Raw genomic sequence first — 22,311 nt, forward strand, 5'->3', positions numbered from 1 at the left:
CTTCTTGCAGGAGTTTTTTCCTAGTCCCTTTAGCTATTAGTGCCTTATTCTCTAAGGTTACTTTATATACCTACTTTGTGTGTATTTTCTATGTCCATATAAACATATATACCTATATGTATACATACACACATATGTGTACATACACAGACACACAGATATATGTATGCATATACAATGAGATATACTCACTTTAGAATGCAAATTTCTTGAAGGCAAGTCTTGTTTTTTCTTTTCTTTTCTTTTTGTATCTCTAGCACTTAGCACAGTGCCTATCAGATATTAAGACCTTAGTAAATGCTTGTGTATTGAATGATTAAAAGTCTGATCTAGCATGGGTATATCCAAGTATTAGCATGATTTAGCTGACCTGAAATATTAGTTCTACCACTTTCCATCCAGGATTATTTTATTTATTTTTTGCTTTGTGAGGTAATCAGGGTTAAGTGACTTGCCCAAGGTCACACAGCTAGTGTCATATGTCTGAGACTGGATTTGAACTCACGTCCTCCTGACTTCAAGGCCAGAACTCTATCCACTGTGCCACCTAGCTGCCCCAGGATTATTTTTTTAAACTAAGAATAGCTTCCATTGAAGCTGCCCATGACCTTTCCCTTCCCTTTATAACATTTTGTTTTTACTATCTTTTGACATTTAGAGTAATGTCCCGTTTTTGGAGTTAACGGTCAAGTACTGAAAATGGAGACTGTTTGTATCAACAAGGAGACTTGTCTCTCCACTGTTCTAAGTGAAGTTATTTGTTGTTTTCACTCTGAACTAGAGTTATCCCACTTTCAATTGAAATTTTGACAGCTAATTTTCCTCTTAAGTAGGTCAAATCATTTCACCTCTCTGAGCCTCAATTTTTTCCTTTATAAAATGGAAATAATATCTGTGCTTCCTACTTTATAAGGTTATTGCCAGGATCCAGTAAGAAAGTGACTAGAAAGTGCTTTCTAAGTATTATGTAAATGTGAGTTGTTATTTTTCAATTCATCAGTCTCAGTATAAAATCCATCGTGTGCATAATACAATGTAATTAGCCCTTGCTAATGACCTGGATTCACTAGAATTATTGTGAAATGAGACCCTTCACCTGCCAAATTCCAAATCTATGGGTTACTCACAAGGCTTCCATGAATCCCTTCCATAACCCCTTTATCAGCATGCTCACTGATAAGAGGATCATTGGAGGAGCCAGGTTGTACATACCTTTACTATTCTGCATGTAGTGTCTGGGTTTACAGTATAACTTGGTTTTTCTGCTGGAGGCATGGAAGTGAGATTTTCTTTTTTGTTTCTTTTCCAGGTACTATTTGCAGAATGTCTCTCCTGGACAAATGAAAAATTGGAAGTGTCAGTAGAACCCACAGAAGGAAATACTGGTTTTGTATTATAGATCTTCTCTGCCATATCACATTACTCTGCTAACTTCCATTCTTCAATCTGTTTAGTTTATTTAAAACTTTTAAAAATCTGGGGAGGGGGTTTACTAAGCTATAAATAGAACGAGCTATATTCACTTCCGAGCATTAACAGTAAGAATGCAGCTGGTCATGACTGCCAAAATAATAAACTGCTTTCTCTTGGAGGTCTTGGGGGTAATCCACTGTGGATATATCCCCTTTACATTGATATTTTTTCATCAGCTACAGATGACTTGCTGAGGGGGCCTTCTATTTATTTTAAAGAGAGGAAAGTACCCAGTTTTTATTTTGAAGGTGCTGAACCTCTTTCATCATCCTGGAAAGAGAGACTCATTCATACTTACAAATTCAACTTCAGTTGATAGGCTGTTGTTTTCTTTCCTGTGAAACTTGATTTCTAGTCCTATAGTACAAAAAGGGGAAATCAATTTAGTGTCAGTTCAATTTTGGAGGCAAATTGAGTAGCTAGCTGTCTGTGTAGTATGATCTGCAGGTTCCTGAATTATCTATCTACCCCTGTGCACCCCCTCCCCCAAATACTTCTCCCAATGTTTAAAGCCTTTCATAATCAGGCTTCTACCTACCTTTCTAGTCTACTATTGTAATACTTCCCCTTTTGTTCTCAAAGTATGAATCAAAATGGATTACACCACATTCTATTTCCTGCCTACACACCTTTGCACAGCCCAATCCAATGTCTCCTTTAACTCTCTCTCTTAGTATCCCTGCTCCTGCTCAGTTGTTTTCAATCATGCCCAACTCTTCGCGATATCATTTGGGGTTTTCTTGGCAGAAATAATGGAGTGCTTTGCCATTTCCTTCTCCAGATTATTTTACAGATGAGGAAACTGAGGCAAATAGGGATAAGTGATTGCACCAAGGTCATGCAACTAGTAAGTGTCTGAGGCCACATTTGAACTCATGAAGATGAGTATCCTGATTTTAAGCCCAGTGCTCTATCCACTGTGCCACCAAGCTGCCCCTTAGTGTCCCTAACTTTTTTCAGAACATAACTCAGCTCACACTGTATCTTATATGTGACCTCTCCTGATTCCCTACCTCCCACAGTTGTTAGTGTCTCTATCTCTTGAAATTGTTTCATATCCACTTATCTGTGTACCAATTAAACCCCTTTGGTAGAGCTTAAGCTTCTTGAGGACAGAGATGACTGAGTTTTTATATCCCCAGATATCAGATTAATACCTTGTACATAATAGGCATTTAATAAATATTTGTCAAAATGGATTTAATTGAACCACAGGGCTCCGAGCTGAGAAGTGAGTTGCTTGAAACTCTTTTATATTTTAAAATAATGAAGGTTGGCAATGAGTTTGAAGAAGGTGATGTCTAATTATAGATGCCTGTTGAATGAGTGCTTTATTCACAAAAACTCTATGAGGGAGGTAGTGTGAGTAACAGTAGCTACTGCCATTTATGTAAACTTTGAAAGATTTCAAAGCACTTTACATGCATTGTTATTTGAACCTTACTACAAATCTGTAGGGGCAGCTAGGTGGCACGGTGGATAGAGCACTGGGCTTCGTGTCAGGAAGACTCATCTTCATGAGTTCAAATGCAGCCTCAGATACTTACTAGCTATGTGACCCTGGGCCAGTCACTTAACCTTGTTTGCCTCCATTTCCTCATCTGTAAAATAAACTGGAGAAGGAAATGGTAAACCACTCCAGTATCTTTGCCAAGAAAATTTCAAATGGGGTCATGAAGAGTCAAACATGACTGAAAATGACTGAACAACAATTAACACAACTCTGTAAGAGAGGGCAGGTGTTATTGTTTTCATTTACATATAGGTACATGAAACTGGAGCTGGAATGAACCTCCCCTACCCCCACCAAGAATTTTACATGTGAGGAAATTGAGATCTGGGTAGGTTAAATTACTTGCTGATAGTAAATTTTACGTAGATAGTAAGTGGCATGGGGATTTGAACTTAGGTCCTTTGTCTCCAAATGCAGATGCTCTTTAGATGAGCAAACTAGGCTCCAATTATCTCCATTTTATTGAAGAGGCAACAAGCTCGGTCATCTTCATTTTCCCCCCTCCAGATTAAGTTAAGTGATTTAAGTGTGGGGTAGGACTGGAATCAAGGTCTTCTAAACCTAGGTCACAAATCTTTCTGCTGCACCATAGTCTGTGATGGTCTCAATACCTAGATACTGAATGATAGAGAAACCATTTATAGATTCCAGGCATTATAATTACAGTAGGAAAAGTTGAATAATTAACTGTTCAGTTTAGACTTAGATGATAATTTGAAAATGTGAAATCAGTGATAAATGGTTGGAATGGGCTAGCAGTAAAGAGGTGCAACAAGAAGCCTAGAAATCAATACCTTTGATCATTTGAATACAAGGCTGTTTGTCTTAATACATTCCTGGTTGAATTCTGAGAACTTTATATTACATGCTATGGACTGCTAATGATGGAGAAAACTATTTTTCAACCCAAGATTTTCCTTAGAAATCTGTCGATATAGAATTGTTTGGAGTGGTGAGTTGTTTTTCCTGGTTCCCGTATGTTACTGTTTTTCATGGAACACAGAAGACTGATTTCCTGTAAGGGCGTTGCAAATAAATATCAAGGTCAGTGACTGGAAGAATTTTTGGAGATACCATGGCACCTCTCTTGATTCCACTGGGCCAAGAAATACTTTCAATGCCTGAAGGCAGGAGTTTTTCAAAACAAGACTGTTCCAAAAAGGGTGTGTGCTTCCTCCATTAGCTTTTTCTCTTCCCCCAACCCTGCCCTTTTGCATTTTAACTGCTTTGGGAAAAATGTAAAGTCCCTGGAGCCTCTGGGATTTCTGAAGCATCCAAGTATGCTAAGTAATGAAGTCCATGGTGATTTCTCAGTAAGTGGTTTGCACACAGATGGGATAATGGGCAGACAGCCCCTTTCTAAGGATCCGGGTTGGGTTGTCTTATGCAAGCTTTATCTGGCTATTTTTTCTCTTCTGCTTATTCGTCCTGCTCTTTGCCTTCTGCTTCTCTGGATACTGGGCCCTAAGTGACTTTGATCATTCTTTTCAGATCCCAGGGGAGCAGCCCTCTTAACCCTTTGCATTTGTCTTGACAGGAGGGCTGTCCAGACCCCTCACACAGTGATTTCAGCCAGCAGATGGAGATTCTGTTAATTGGGTTAGTTCTTTCTGATGTCTGGATTCCAGCGGTTAGACATAACAAGATCCTCGCCCTCCTTGGCCCTCTGTCATTTAACTTCCCTTTTTTTCTTCCTTCATTTCTTTTGATTCGTTTTATTTTTTGCTTTTATTTTAAAATTATTAATATGTATTATTTTCACATCACTTTCTTCATTTCTGGGATAAGAAATCACTATTTAACAAAAACTACTGGGAAAACTGGAAAATAATATGGCAGAAACTGGGGATAGACCAACATCTTATACCCTATACCAATATAAAGTCAAAATGGATACAGGATTTAGGTATAAAGACTGATACTAAAAGCAAACTAGAAGAGCAAGGAATAGTTTATCTTTCAGATCTACGGAGAAGGGAAGAATTTATGACCAAAAAGGAGATAGAGAACCTTATGAAATGCTAAATGGACAATTTTGATTACATTAAATTGAAAAGTTTTTGCACAGACAAAGCCAATGCATCCAAGATTAGGAGGGAAGCAGAAAACTGGGAAAGAATTTTTACAACCAGTGTCTCTGATAAAGGTCTCATTTCTAAAATATTAAAGAACTGAGTAAAATTCGTATAAGTCATTTCCCAATTGATAAATGGTTGAAGGATATGAACAGGCAGTTTTCAGAGGAAGAAACTAAAGCTATCTATAGTCATATGAAAAAATGTTCTAAATCACTATTGATTAGAGAAATGCAAATCAAAACGACTCTGAGGTACCACATCACACCTATCAGATTGGTTAACATGACAAAACAGGACAATGATAAATGTTGGAGAAGATGTGGGAAAATTGGAACACTAATGCATTGTTGGTGGAGTTGTGAACTGATCTAACCATTCTGGAGAGCAATTTGGAACTATGCCCAAAGGACTATAAAATTATGCATACCCTTGACCCAGCAATACCACTTCTAGGTCTCTATCCCAAAGTGATCATAAAAACAGGAAAAGGACCCACATGTACAAAAACATTTATAGCAGCTCTTTCTGTGGTGGCAAAGAATTGGAAATTGAGGGGATGTGCATCAATTGAGGAATGGCTGAACAAGCTATGATATATGAATGTAATGTAATACTTTTGTGCTGTAAGAAATGATGAGCAGGTGGACTTCAGAAAAACCTGGACAGACTTATATGAATTGATGCTGAGTGAAATGAGCAGAATCAGGTGAAAATTATACACAGTAACAGCCACATTGTGTGATGACTGACTCTGATAGACTTAGTTCTTCTCAGCAATGCAAGGATCTAAGACAACTCCAAAAGATGCACTATGGAAAATGCTATCCACATCTAGAGAAAGAACTATGAAGTCTGAATGGTGCTCAGAGCATACCCTTTGCTTTCTTTTTCCTTTGCTGTTTTGCTTTATTGCTTCATTCTTGTGGTTCCTCCCATTAGTTCTAATTGTTCTTTACATCATGACTAATGGGAAAATATGCTTAATATGAATGTATAAGTAGAGCCTATATCAGATTACACGTTGTCTTGGGTGGGGTGGAGAGGAGAGGGAGAAAATTTAAAACTGAAAATCTTATGGACACAAATGTTGAAAACTAAAAATAAATTAATTTTTTAAAAAAGCTATTTTTTGTGAAGAATTTATATAAAACTGGAATTAATTTTTCTTCAAATGTTTAATAAAATTCCATCTCATTCTAGAACTTTTTCCTTTCAACATTCATTTATTAAATTCCTTTTTTTTACCTGAGATTGAATTATTTAAATTATCTATTTCTTTCTCATTAATTGGGGCATTTTATATTTTTGCAAATGTCTATCAATTTCATTTAAGTTGTTGCTTTTATTTGTATATATTTAGACAACTAATTTCTAATTATTTTCTTTATTCTTCATTTGTTTTTAATTCTCTTTTTTCATTTTTGAAACTGGAATTTTGGTTTTCATCTTTCTCTTTAAAAAATAAAATCAGCTAATGATTTATGTATTTTTAAAATAAGCTTATAATTTCATCTAGTATTTCACTTTTTGCTTTCAATTTTGTTAATCTTCTCTGATTTTCATTGAGATTTTTAGTAGTTGGGTTTTTAAAAAATTTAAGTTGCATGCCAAATTCATTATCTGATCTTTTCTTATTTGTTGATGAAAGTGTTTAATGACATATATTTTCAGTAAAGGACTACCTTGGCTATATCAAACTGTGATGATTAAAAAGGTTCAAGAAACATAGTTTCTGTAAAATTTAATCATTTTATCAATAAAAGGATGGTCATTTGGTCATCTCTATTAGACCAAAGACAATTATTGCTGGAGGCTCACAGTTTGTGTACTCTTCCCTAAGAGTAGATGTTTCAATGAGGGGCTTCAAATGATATCATGTCAGCCTTGAACACAGAAACTATGTCTGAGAAACCCCCAATCTTGGGCTATCTAGACAAAAAGATCTATCTCCACCCAAGCTTGAGTAGAATACAATGGGCTTCCCCACCTAAGATTAAATTCCTTATAAGATTGAGTGGGTCTGATCAAGCTCCAGGAGATTTAATGCAGTCTCATTATCCATAATGTCCTTCTAAAGACTGAACTTTCAGGATGTTGGAAGAAAGGGAGAGATCTGAATCTCCCAAGATTTTGGTTATTAATAATAATTTCTATCACCACAAATTTTGGTATATTGTTTCATGTTGTAATTTTGTTTGTTGAAATTATCTATTTTTTCTGTGACTTGTTCTTTGATGCTCCATTCCTTTAAAATGGAATAATTTAGTCTCCAATTGAATTTTAGTCCTTTGTCCAGTGGGCATTTATTAAATAAAAATTTTTATTGTGTTATGATATGCATTATACCTATTTTTTGACATTTATTTGTAAGGTTTGTAAAATCATAACAAATGATCAGTTTTTATAAATATTCCACGCACTTCTTAGAAAGATATAAACTCCTTTCTATATCTATTCAGTAATCATTATAGGTCTATCATATCTAACTTTTCTAAAATCATATTTGTGTACTTAGCTTCCTGTTTTTAGATTTGTCTAGTTCTGAAATTTAGGAATTACGATTCCTAAATATTATAGTTTTACTGTCTATTTCTTCTTAGAATTCATTTAGCTTTTCCTTTAAGTATTTAGATGCTATACCATTCATAGAATATATGATAAGAATTGACATTAATCCACTGTAATTTCCCTGTTTATCTTTTGCAATAAGTCTATTTTGCTATAGACTTTTTTTTTGAGGTTTTGATTGTTATCCCTGGTTTTTTAATTTGGTTGAAAAATAATATATTTTCCTCCACCCATTTATTTGAATTCTGTGTGATTCTTTATATTTAGCTATGTTTCTTATAAACAAATTATTGTTGAATTCTGCTTTCTAATCCATTCTGCTATTTCATTCTATTTTATAGGTGATTTCATCTCATTCACATTTATAATTATAATTATTAATTGTTTATTTTTCTATGAACTATTTTCTTATACTTCCTCCTCTCCTTACCCAACACTAACTAACTTCTTTACAAATAATGGAGCAGTGAGAAGGGAGGAGTATATATAGCACCAGTGCTCTGTGCTTGATGTGATGGTCTTCCATCTTCCTTCCTCACTCCTGTGTCTCATCTCTTCCCCATACCAAGACCTTCACCTCAAATTCCTACCTCTTTAACCTGTCAACAACCACATTAGGTAGATTCTCTAGTCATTATTTTAAGACCCAGAGAGGTGAAATTAGTTGATTAGGGTCACAAAGGTATTAATAATATTAAAAGGAAGAGCCAAGATTTAAACCCAGATTCTTTGAGTCTGAATGCAGCATTCTTCTGTATGTGACACATTTCCTCCTTCATTGAGTATAGCCAGGAGAACAGGTAGTAAACAGTTTAGGTTTGCTGAAACAAAAATTTTGTGAAAGGAAGCAGTATGAAATAAGGTTGGAAAGATAGGCTAGAACCTGTTTCTTGAGGGATTTAAATGCCAGGCTAAGAGATTCATGCTTTTTCCTATATGCAATTGAGATTCATTGGAGGTTTGTGAACATGGCAGTGATGAATCATACTTGGGCATTTGCAGTATCATTTTAGCAGCTATTTAATGGATCAATTCGAGAAGGGTGAGAATGGAGGCAGAGAGACCATTAGGAGATTATTGAAATAGTTCGTGTGAGAAGTGATGAGAGCATAAAAAGCATGGTGGCCATGAAGATGAGAAGAAAGGTTGGAAATGAGCATTGCTGAGAAGACTGAGTTAATGGCAACTAATTGGATGTAGGTGATTATGGGAGTAGGGGAGAAAAAAGCATTTTATAAGCACATACTATGTGATAGGTACTGTGTTAAGCACTTTGTATGTATTATCTTACTTGATCTTCACAACAACCCAGTGAAGTAGATTCTATTATGATCCTGATTTTACAGTTGGGGAAAGTGAGGCAGATGGAGGTTAAGTGACTTACACAGATTCACATAGATTGTAAGGGTCTGAGACCAGATGTGAACTCAGGTCTTCTTGACCCAAGGGTCTATGTGGCCACTATGCCACTTAGTTGAGGAAGAAAGAGTGAAAGATGGTTCTGAGGCTGGTGGTGCCATCATCAGAAATGGGGAAACTGGGAGGAGGGGCAGATTTTAGAGGTTAAATTATGGATTTACTTTTGGGTTAGAGATGCCAATGGGGGAGATATATCCAAGTAGAGATATTCAACAGACAGCTGGAAATGTAGAACTAGAGTTCTGTAAGTGATAATGAAAGCCAGAGGAGTAGAAGGGGTCATCTAAGGAAAGCATCTAGAGAGAGAAGAGAGTTGACAACAGAACCTTGGGTGATATCCATAAGTAGGGATTTGGAGGAAAAGGGTGAACTAGGAAAGGAAGCTGAGAAGGATTAGGCAGATAGGAGTAGAATGAGGACAAAGTGGTATCATGGGATCCCAGGGAGGAGAATATTCAGAAGAAGAGGATGGTAAGCAGTGTCAAATATAGAAAAAAGGTCAAGAAAAGGATGGAGAAAGGCTATTAATTTTGACAGTTAAAACATCTATAAAATGGTAGGGTCTTAAGTCAGATTGCAAGGCATTGAGTAGCAATTGGCTGGCATGAATGTGGAAGTAACAAATGTAGAATCCTCTTTCAAGACATCACAGTGATGAGAACCAATTGTTAAATTTTAAGAATGAACATTTATACCTCAGAAATTGACAAACACTACAAACCAGGGCTTGGTTTTTTGTTTTGTTGATTGTCTTCTCCAGTGGATTAAGGCAAATCGAGATTAAATGACTTGTCCAGGGTCACACAGCTAGTAAGTATCTCAGGATGGATTTGAACTCAGGTTTTCCTGACTCCAGGCCCAATGCTCTATCCACTGAGCCACCCAGCTGTCTCTCTCTCGGTGAATAACCTCATTTTTTTCAATGAAGTTCTAGGCAAAATCCTCAGCTGAGAGGGTAGGGAGAGAGGATAACATGGGAATCTTGAAGAGAGATGAGAAGGTTTGGCTCAGCCACTGTGGAGAATGGTATATCTTGAATTAAGAAACTAATGGAGAAACTAATGGATGATAATTTAGATTAAATTTAGAAATGTGTAGTGGATACACTTTTTTGGGGAAGCCAGTTGTCAAACATCTATCAGTATACTACTGGATAGGGGAAGCCTAAGCATGTTTGTAGCCATCAGTGATGGAGTCAGTGGATAGTGTTCACTTTAAAATAAGACCAAGAAAGGGAATGGTCAGTGGGTCCAAATCCAGGAGTTGGAATCAAAGGCACAGGTGTAGAAATTCACCTAGGCAAGCAGGAAGGTCAACTTCTCCTCAGAGACTGCAGCAAAGGTAGAGAGGGCGGCTGAGGACATAGATTCTTAAGCGTGGAGTATGGAAGAAAAAGGAGATGGAGGAACTATTATGTTTAGGAGGCACAGAAAGATGGTAGGCCCACCGAACACTAACTTCAATTTCATTGCAATTTTGTTTAGGGTGAAACCAATAGAGGAGCGATGAGTAATTCCAGACTTTTTGGAAGCCTGAGTTTATCACTCCCAGGATCCTTGTGCCTGTTTTATGGAGCAGGAAAAACTGAAGCACCCAACAAAAAAGGAAAATCATCCGTGAATGAGTGTGTTCTTTTGATATTTCCGGAGCTGAAATATGGGCCAGAGAATTTGAAACATCATAAGCCTTTTTGCCTTTAATATGATTGTTTGAATCTAATTGGGAGAAGGCCTTAGGGCATTTCATCAAAATGGTATAGTGGCTAAGAGAAGCAGGAGATGTGCAGACTGTGGCAATGATTTCATTTGGGATGAGTGAAGGAAATCTTATTTTCATGGTTATCAATCAAGCAATTGTTTTGGGGAGCAGTTTTCTATTAAAAAGCACTCTCCAAACACATCAAACAATGCCCCCTCACCAGCAACATGCAACTCTTGGGGATATACAACAGCGCAAAGTAGCAACGGTTTCAAATGGGGCTTGTTTCCCATCAATGGTGTGCTGTTTCTTGGGTTTTTGAGTTTTGCTCATCATTCTTTTCAGTTGCCAATAAAAACTCCTGTGTGCAGAGAGTGGTATTGTATGTGTGTGTGTGTGTGTGTCTCCTCCCCCATGCCCTCCCCCTCCTCTTACTTCTATTGCTTTTGACAGAGTGTGCCAGTTAGCTAAGTTCAGGATTTCCTTTTTTCCAAACAACCTGCCTTCAGTCAGTGGGGCCAAAGGTTTCCCAAATTACAAACCATTGCATTTCTTCTGTCACTAGCCATCCTGTCAGTGGGCATAATTGCACACTTAAAACACACCAAACAGAAAGAAACAGGAAATGTTGAGAGAGACACTAAAGGAAGGAAGACAAAAGTGGTTTTTATTAAGTCTAGTCCTTTGGAGTTGTCAAACAGTAATGCCAATTTGGAATCCATAGTATTATTACAGCTGAAGCAACTGGGGCGCAGGCAGTGTGGCTGAGTGCTAATGCATGGGGGGAAGCTTCCTACAGTATGGGCAAGTGTCATCAAAATAAACATGACCCCTGCATGTTCATTCATTCAGGAAACAACTCTGCATCCCAGTTTGGGAACTGCCTCTTCCTTGCATTTGGGCAAGATAGCTCATATATTCATCTATTGAAAAGCAAGTTCGACAGAATTTAAAAGCACATAATTATTATGGGAGAAACAACATGGTATTGGGTATAAAGAACCCACCTATGAGTCAGGAAGACCTGAGCTCAAGATTCCTCTCCACCATATGCTGGCTATTCCACTCTGGACAATTCATTTAACTTCTCAGTCTCAGGCAGAGGAAGAAGGAATTTGCATTGGTGGAAGTTCCTCTCCAGGAACTCTTCATCCTGGGCCATCTGCAGTCATCCTGATGAATATCTGGCCACTGGACCCAGATGGCTCTGGAGGAGAAAGTGAGGCTGGTGACCTTGCATAGCCCTCCCTCACTCAAATCAAAGTCAATTGCAAGTCATGTCATCATCTCCCTGATGCCATGGTCCTCTACAAGAATGAAGGACAAACACAACAACACAACAATAATGAAATCACAGTTTGCTTCCCCACCTCTCCCAAAAAACCATCCTCCACAAAAACAGGAAAAACAGAATAAGGATAATATTGGCACCTGTGTTTTTATCTTTGGAATTGCCAACTGTTGCTGTTGAGTCATTTCAGTTGTGTCTGAGTCTTTGTGACCCCATTTGAGGTTTTCTTGGCAAAGATACTGAAGTGGTTTGCCATTTCCTTCTTCAGCTTACTTTACAGATGAGGAACTGAGGCAAGCAAGATTAAGTGGTTTGCCCAGGATTACACAGCTAGTAAGTGTCTAAGGCCAGATTGGAACTCATGAAGATGAGTCTTCCTGATTCCAAGCCCATACTCTATCCACTGAGCCACCTGGCTGCCCCTGGTAGGTAGTTAACAATTATTTATTAAGTGCTAGATGCCAGGCATAGTGCTAAGTACTAGGGATACAAATACAAGCAAAAAGACAGTCCTTGCCCTCAAGGAGCTTATATTCTAATGGGGAAAGACAACACAGGAGTTGAAAGGAGGTAGTGGAGGCCCTGCAGGTATGATGGCAGAATCTTTAGAGTTGGAAGCGGGTAGTCAGGAAGGGAACAGTAGCATGGCCATCCTGGCCCTCCAAAGGAATTCACCAAAGGGAGAAGTGGACTAGTATTGCATAAGGATATCTTGTTTGTACATAGTTGTTTGCATGTTGTCTTTCCCATTAGACTCTGAGCTCCTTTGGAGTAGGGACTGTTTTGTTTTGTGCCTTCATTCTATCTCTAGTGTGAGTACAGTGGTTGGCACACAGTAGGTGCTTAATAAATTCTTGTTGACTGTTAACTAGAAATTTTTTTAACTTAATGTATTACAGCAGCAGTATGTACATACTGGCTTGAAATCAGTTTTAGAAACCGGATGGACCTTAACAATTCAAGAGCCTTGGTCAAGACAGCATAATCTGTTGGAATGAGCAATGGATTGGGAGTCAGGGGCCCCAGATTACAATCTTTTCTTTGATCCTGAGGTTTTGGGCAAGTCATAAGCTCATATCTCACAGATAGAGAGTTGGAAGAGACCTCAGAAGCCATTTAGTCCAGTGCTTTTGTTTTACAGAAGAAACTGAGGCTCAGATTGGTTAAGAGATTTACCCACAGTCACAAAAGTAGTACTTGTAAGAAGTGACACTTGTGGGGAACCCATGGCCTCTAGGCCACATGTGGCCCTCTAGGTCCTCAAGTGCAGCCCTTTGACTGAATTCAAACTTCACAGAATAAATCCCCTTAATAAAAGGATTTGTTCTGTAAACCTTGGACTCAGTCAAAAGGCCCACACTCAAGGACCTAGAGGGCCACATGTCACCTCAAGGCCACCTCTATCCCTGTGAGTTCTAAGCCCTATCCATGAGCTCAGTAGTCACTGTCACTTATCAAAAAACAGATGACTGGGGGGTGGCTAGGTAGTGCAGTGGATAGAGCACTGGCCCTGGATTCAGGAGGACCTGAGTTCAAATCCAGCCTCAGACACATAACACTTACTAGCTGTGTGACCCTGGGCAAGTCACTTAAACCCTATTGCCCAATCAAAAAAACAAAAAAACAAAACAAAAAACAAAACAAAAAAAACCAGATGACTGGAACTTGGTCTTATACAGAGAGTAGTTACTGGACAGCATCACAAAGAGCACTTTGAGGTAAAACATGAAGACATCGGCTATGTATGTGTTTATTTTAGGGAGAGGTGGGGGACATTGATGGATCCATGACTCCTTGATGTGGGTGAGCTCAACACTAGTGCAGATCACATGTCCTTCATACTGTCTCATCCTGTGAAATTCTTGGCTTTGGCTTTTAGAAATTCATTATAGAGCAATGGTTTTCAATTGTTTTGATCTCAGGACCTACTTGCATTCTTAAAAATTATTTTAAAAATTTTATATATGTGGTTTATAAGCTATCAATATTTACTATATTAGAAATTAAAACTGATAAATTTTAAAAAATACATTTATTAATTCATTTTAGGTAACAAGGTGATGCAGTGGATAGAACTCTGGGCCTGCAATCAGAAGACCTGAGTCCAAATCTGGCCTCAGACACTTACTAGCTGTGTTGCTCAGCCCTGTTTGACTCAGTTTTCTAATCTATAAAATGAGCTAGAGAAAAAATGGCAAACTACTCTTGTACCTTTGCCAAGAAAACTCCCCAAATCAGACATGATCAAAAAGCAAAAACAACATTAATTCATTTAAAAATAAGAATAATAAACCTACTGCATGTTAACATAATATTTTTATGAAAAATAACTATTTTCTAAAACTAGAAGATTTATTGAGCAGAGTGGCATTTTTCTGCATATCCTTACAAATCGAATATCTGGCTTGATTGAAGGCAGCTGGCTTCTCATATCTGCTTCTGCATTCAATCTCTTGCAATATGTTGTTTTGTTTGAAGTATATGAAGAAAATCTGACCTCACACAGCTAAGTAGTTGGAAAAGGGAGGAGTATTTTAATAGGAAAATAACATCTAAATATTATTATGAAAATAGTTTTGACCTTGTGGACCCCCTGAAAGGAGCCCCTAGAGGTTTATGGTTTAAGAACCAGTGATGAAGAAAATTCACTTCTTTTGGAAGCCATCCTCTGAGTCTTCCAATACATTAAAGGCATTAATGTAACTAAGGCTATAATCTCTCATTTTTACCATATGTCTGATTGGCTCTTTTTTCTGTAACACATAGGATTTTGAGCTGAAATGAATCTTACAGGTCCCTTAGTCTAATCACTTAATTCTACACAGGATGAAACAGGTCCGGAGAAAGGAAATCACTTTCCCAGGTCACATATCCTCAGTGGTGCCTTTTAGGCCAGTTTTAGCATGCAAGGTGGCCAAATGTATTACAGTTGACTCACTCATATTGAGTCCTCTTTTGTTGTTGTTGCCATTTGAGTTATTTGTAATTTTAGTTAATCTGATGTTACAGTGATCCAGGATTCATAGCCACTTAACCTTACCAAGAGTGTACAGTGTTTAAAGAAATATAAAGCTAGAACTAGAAATTTTGGCACTAGGACAGGTTTCGCAAAATGTGCCCTGTATATTTAACTTTTTTCAGAAAAAAATTGGGAGTGGTAGAAATACCTCAGAACACAAGGCCGCATGGGGAGAGAGAGAGACTTCTGGACATTGCCCCAGTGGATAGAGACCCTGGGATAATGTAAAGCCAAAGGATAAACAAGTGTCATCTAGTCATATCCTTGATATTTTAATTAGTTGTTCTTGGCAACCAGATACAAAGCTCAGCTCTTTGTATTCTGCTGTGGTTCTAAGAAGATAGGCTTTTGTAGCAGTGAGGAGACTGCAATCAGCTGAAATAGTAAGCAGTTTTCTGAATGATACTGAAACATCTTAACCTTCGGGTTAATCTACACACAACTGTCAGTCACTAACAAGTGAAGCCTGAAATAATGTGATTAATAAGATCCCAATGACTTTTATTCATTTTAGTCATCTGTAGAAGTCTCCCTGGCACTGCCATCTTCCTGGCAGTGCTAAGTCCCCTCGTTTCCATTTTTACCATTCACAGTATGCTGAAATGCTGAGTCTTAAATGATAGATCAATATGGGACAAGCACCATTCTTGACCTTTACATCATGATTCTGTCTGTGTGCCCTATAGAGATCACTTCCACCTCCTTTGTCCATGTTTCTTTTTCTCTATCACCACCTTTTATGATCATTCCTTTCTGTTCTAATAGTTGCTCCATTCTTTGCCCATTCCTCGGATCTCTGAAATCCCTACTCCAGAATTCTATGATTTTTTAATTCTTTAAATTTTTTTATTATTATTACAAATAAGATACAAGTTCCTTTTTTTCTGGCCCTCAACTAGGCCCTTCAGACTACATCAATGGCATTCAAGGCCTTACACAATCTGGAGCACACTTACTTCTCAAGTCTTATTTAATATTACCTTCTTGGACTTATCACCATCCCAACGTTCCTACTCCAGTGATTTTGCTCCAATACCAGAATATTCTCTTCATGTCTCAATCTGTTGAATTTTTACCCTTCCTTTAAGGGCTAGCTTGGGAAGGGAGAGGAAGTCAAGTCATCTCTCATTCATCACTGATATTTTCCTGTTCTGAAATTCATGAAGTACTTTTCTTTCACCTTTCTGATACACTTATAACAGTTTGTACCATGTTTATTTGGGTATGTGTCATATTTTTCTTCAAGACTGTAAGCCTCCAGGCTAATAGCCCTGCCTCCAGTCCAGCCCATTCAGCTATCATCCAGGAGAGCTGCTCTTGAGGAGATATAATATGGGAATTGCTTCTGTAAAGTGCTGTAGGGCTTGACTGCTTGTGGAACCACCTGCCTTGCCTTGGAATCTTAACATCCCTGAGCCTTAGATCTGAAACTTTCTGTATATGCTGTTTGCCTCTATTATAATGTGATCTCCTTTAAAGCAGGGACTATCTTGTTTTTCTGTTTGTATCCCAAGCACTTAGTACAATGCTTTGCAGCTAATTGGCAATTATTATTTTTATTAATTCATTAATAAATATTCATTGGATTGAATTGCAACACTTCCCACTACCTTCTGGACAACCACATGTCTGCTTTTCACAGGTAAATGGACACTTTTCCAGTTTATCTGACCTTAAGCTTTATCCTGAACCAAAGATCTATTCCGTTTTTTTTGTTTTGTTTTTTTTTTTAAGCCACTGTAAGGTGCTTTTGTGGATACGAATATGAGAAAAAACTGGCCCTGGTCCTCAAGTAGTTTAAATTCTAGTTGGGACATACAGCTACTTAGATATGGAAAGTTAACCACCAATACACACTTAAACCCATAGCACTTGTTTGTCATTTATTATTTATTCATTCATTATTTTTTCATTCATTCATTCATTTAGTTATGTCTTTTCCTCCCTCCCTCCCTCTCTCCCTTTATCTCTCTCTCCCTCCCTCCCTCTCTCTCTCTCTTTCTTCCTTCCTTCTTTTCTTTCTTTCTTTCCCTATGACTTCATTGAGGTTGGAAGCCCCAATGATGAACTTCTCTGATCAATGAAGATGGGCAAATGCCCTACATGTTTTGGTTTTGAAGAGTTGCTGGAAGCCCTAGGGTCACACAAACAGTATGCATTGAGGTGGGATTTCAATCCAGATCTTCTGATCACCAGATCTTTCTAACTCTCTATCTGCTATTCCACATTGCCTCTCTAGCATCCATCAGAGGAACTATGAGCTTAGTGGGCAGAGAAGGAATAATAAATAAGGTGAGGCTGGGGATAGAACTTGAAGGATGAGTAGGGTTTAGATATGTGGAGAGGAAGGTGAGGAGCATTCCAGGGAGAGATTTCTGTGTGAATATAGATATGGAGGGGAGAATATTTGGGAAAGAGTGACTAGCAAGCAGTCTATATGTAAAGGAGGAATTGTGTAAGGGAATAATGACTTAAAACTGGAAAGGCAGGTTGGGGCCATATTGTGGCAAGCCTTGAGTGCCAGACAAAGGAATTTGGACTTTGTTTTGTGGACAATGGAAATTATTGGAGATTTTTTAACATAAGGTTGACATGATAATATTAATATTTTAGGAAAATTATTTGAATGATAATTTTCAAGATGCTTTCCATTTCTCATATTGATAAATATTTTTTTCTTTATTATTTAAATAGTCTGAAATACCACCTTCATGAAGACCTACCTTTTAAAACATCCTGGAAGGGCACTGTAACTTTCTTTTCTTTATAAAAAATTAATATAAAATTAATTTTTTTACTCACTACAAATATAATAGTATATTATAAATAATACTCACGCAAAACAAATTCCCACATTAGTCGTGTCCAAAAAGAAAGATAAAAAGAGATGAAAATACGCTTAAATCTGCACTCTGAGTTTATCACTTCTCCATATGGAGGTGATTAGCATGGTTGGTTGTGAATCTTTTGGAACTGTGGTGGTTCATTGTGTTGGCCAGAGTCCTTATGCTTCTATTGTCTTTGTATAATTATTCTCTTGGTTCTGCTCCCTTCACTCTGCATCAGTTCATAGAAGTCTTCCTAGGTTTTTCTGAAATCATCCTTTTCATCATTTGTTAGAGAGCAATAGTATTCCATCATTTTCATATACAATAACTTTTTTAGCATTTCCTTAATTGACAGGCATTCCTTTAGTTTCCAATTTTTGCTAAAATAATAATAATAATAGTAATAACTGCATTTATACAGCATCTACTGTGCCAAGTACTTTACAAATATCTCATTTAAACCCCACAACAACCCTAGGCACTATTATTATCCCCACTTTACAGTTGAGGTAACTGAGGCAACAGAGTCTAAGTGACTTGCGAAAGGTCACACAGCTAGGAAGTGTCTGAAAGCTGTTTGAACTCAGGTCTTCCTGACTCCAAGACTAGCATTTTTTCCACTGTGCCACCCAGCTGTCAGAGCACTGCTACCAATATTTTTATACATATGGATCCTGTTTTTCTTTCTTTGATCTCTTTAGGATATAAACTTGGTGGCAGTATAACTGTGTCAAAGAGTATGTACAATTCATTAGCTTTGGAGGTCATAATTCCAAATTATTTTCCAGAATGATTGGACCAGAACTGTAACTTTCCCTAGTCCCTTCTCAGTCACCAAACCAGTTACAGTTAAAATACTCCATCACATGTGTAACATGCCCCAATATCCTATGATAAATTAATTTACTTGGCCTTATTACTGACTTTCATACTCTGAGATAATATTTTTACATATCTGTATAAATAGGTGCAGTTTTAAAGTCTGTGTTGTGCTATCTGGAAATAAATTGTGATTATCTGTGGATTTCTCAGTGCTCAAGATGGCTAAAGAAAGGTTGTCACAAAATGCTGTGGAGACTCATTATCACAGCATCAAACTTTTACATTAAGGACTTCTTGGCATTTCTATAACTAAACTCCATTGTCTGAAGACTTTGACCCCCACACTTATATTTTAACAATAATAACAGCTAGCATTTATATTTTTTGGTTTTAGAAAAGTTTTAGAAAGTGCTTTATAAATATTATTTCATTTTATCCTTAAAATCCTGGAAGGTAAGTGCTATTATTCCCATTCTGTAGATAAGGCAACTGAGACAGAGGTTAAGTGATTCCAGGGTTCACAAAGCTAAGAAATGCTGGAAGCAGGATTGGAACTGAAGTCTTCCTGATTCTAGGTCCAGTGCCCTATCTGCTGTGCTACCTAGCTGCCCCAATACTGTGTATATGTAGGACTCTACCTAGATATACTACTGAGAGTTGTTGCTCTTCAGTTGTTTCAGGTGTGTCTGACTCTTTGTGATCCTATTTGGGGTTTTCTTGGCACAGATACTGGAGTGGTTTGCCATTTCCTTCTCCACCTCATTTTACAGATAGGGAACTGAGGCAAACGGGGTTAAGTGATTTGCTCAACAGTTGCACAGCTAGTACATGTCTGAAGCTGGCTTTCAACTCAGGTCTTCCTGACTCCACACCTGGTGCTTTACCCACTGAGTCACCTAGCCGCCCATGCTGCTGGTGGCTCAAACTCAATATGCCCCCCAAAACTGACCTTGTCTTTTTTGCTCCCAAACTGCTTCTACTTCTGACATTCTCAATTCTATTCGTGGCATCATCATCTTCACTCTCACATTTAAAACCTTGGAGTTATCTGACTTCTCACACACTCATCACCCCTATCTAATCCATTGCTAAGTCAATTATGTCCTTTCAATGGTTTTTCACTCACACTGCCATCACCTTAATTTATCACTTCTTACCTAGATTATTGCAACCAACTTTGAACTGGTTTCTGTACCCTTTGGTCTATCCTACATAATGATTCCAGTTTCATATTCCCAAAATAAAGTTTTCATTATAGTACCCTCCTGAGCCTTCTCAAGAACTTTTAGTTGTTATAACATCTTAGACTGATATCCTGCAATCTAATTCTAATTTGCCTTTCTAATCTTAATTCCTACTATTGCTCTTTATCCATGGTTCACTTAAACTGGACAACTCACTCTTCCCTGAATGTGTCCTTTGCTTTACTAATGCTGTACCCTCCATCTGGAATGTCCTCCTTCTTTCATCTCAGTTTCTTCAATGTCTACTCATATGTGAGCTATGTGAAGTCTGTCTGATGTCCCTCATTTGGAAGTGACCTCTCCATCTTATACACATGATACTCTCCAATTGCATTTTCACATTATATTTTACACTATAATTATTTGTGTATGCATCTTATCTCCTCTACAAGGCCATAAGCTCCACAAGGATGAGATTTTGTCTTATTCCTTTTTTATCTCCTATAATTGGACCTTGTACCAAATGAGTACTTAATAAATATTAGCTGAACAAATGAATTGTACTCTAGAGCAGAAAGTGGTATCTTATAATGCTATAGTGAGGTCACTTTATATATTTTCCATGGTGACAAGATAAGCATGTAGAATCATTTCTGGTGCATTCACTACTCTGAGTTTCTTCACTCATTCATACTGATGAAAGGAATAGCTACTTGCTTTATAGTTTATATCCATATGGGATTTTTAAAGCATAACTACAATTTCTTTTTACAGCTTCCCTTGTCAGGGCAGAAGAGAAAGCACCCAGTTTTAAAGATCATCCAAATCCTGCTGTAACAAGAACTTAGTGGGGGGGGGGCATAGAAATATCAAAGACACAAATCCAAGAGGAAGTGTTCAATATTTCACAAATCAATTTTATTAATTTAAACACAAAATTAATGAAGAAAAATCCTGTACACAATTGTGGACACAACACACCTTTTTTTTTTTTTTTTTAATACAGTAAGGGCCAGAAAAAAAAAAGTTTTCCCTCGGTCTGCATATTGATTACAGACACATAAAAAGAAAAGGCAAGGCAAAAAAAAATCTGTAAATCTGTCTTTGTTTTAAGCAAAAAAAGTCTAATATGGTTGGTAATTAAGTAGTATGGGAAATTCACAAATGACTAATTCTGGTAGCAGCATTATGAATCCTCAATAAGTGGATGGAGGTGCTCTTTAGCTTCCCTGGTTAGCTGGTGCTTTTTTCCCAAGGAGTTAGGGGAGATGAATTCCTTAATAGAGTGATTTGAGGAAGAGGGTAAGATACACGTCAAGAAAAAGGGTTTACTGATAAACTGAATAATCTAAGGCAAAAATTGCCTACCAGGTAGAGAAATATGACAGCCCCTAATTCCTAAATGTATGTTTATCCCCAATGTAGATAGAAATATCAGTTTCTTGGTGAAAACAACTTTGGTGTGTCTGTTTCTGGCAATGGATATTACTTTTGGAAAATGGTGTAATAAAGAGAGAGGAGAAGAGAAAAAAAGAGAGAGGAAGAGAGGTGAGAGGATGAGAAAAAAGAAGAAGGGAGAAGAGAAGAAAAGAGAATAGAAGAAGAAAAGGGAGGGGAGAGAAGAAAAAAAAGGAAAAGAAGGAAAATGTAAGGATTGGGTATGGATTTTTGCTCAATTCCAAAGAACTATGGTATTTCCTTTCCTTCCTTAACAAAACAATGCAGACACTAGAATGATTTCGTTTTTCTGATTACATGAAAATTTTGATGGACTTCAACCCATGAACCATTTTAATAAAATATATCTAGCCTCTACATTCTTTCTGTGGGATGAGGCATTTGATTATTTTTTTTCAAGTAGCTACATATAATACATTAGTGCTGAAATTGAAAAGGGAGGTATTAGGTTTCCTTATTCAACTCTTTTGAGAAACTTCAGGGGGAGGAGGTGCTGTGGGCATGTTGTTTTTAATAATGATGTCCTAATGGGCCTTTTTAATTTACGCAGAAGAACCGAGGGAAAGAAAATAGCTAGGAAAAAAACAAAAACAAAATCCTGATTGACACTTGACATCCATGCTTTTGGTCTTGACAAATTTATCTAAAAAAATCCATTATCTACATATTTATAGCCAACCCTTTGAATAAGGTGCATCATGAGACATTGTGCCCATGATGCCTCTTATATTTCACTAGCAAGGCATTTCTACCTTTCAATAGCATCTCCCTAAACAATATGTAAAAGAATCATCCATTATTACAAATTTACACAAAAAAATTCTTCCTGTACATGATTGTCTCAGTGATGTACACATCTGTTTAAATTAGACATACTTTAAACTACTTCGCAATGTGCTAAAATCCAAGTACTTGCTGTGGCTATCAGAAGGCTGAGGTCGGAAAGCACCTAACTCCTAT

The sequence above is a fragment of the Vombatus ursinus genome, unplaced genomic scaffold (assembly GCF_900497805.2).
Source record: "Vombatus ursinus unplaced genomic scaffold, bare-nosed wombat genome assembly UNPS02014812.1, whole genome shotgun sequence".
Classification (NCBI taxonomy): domain Eukaryota; kingdom Metazoa; phylum Chordata; class Mammalia; order Diprotodontia; family Vombatidae; genus Vombatus; species Vombatus ursinus.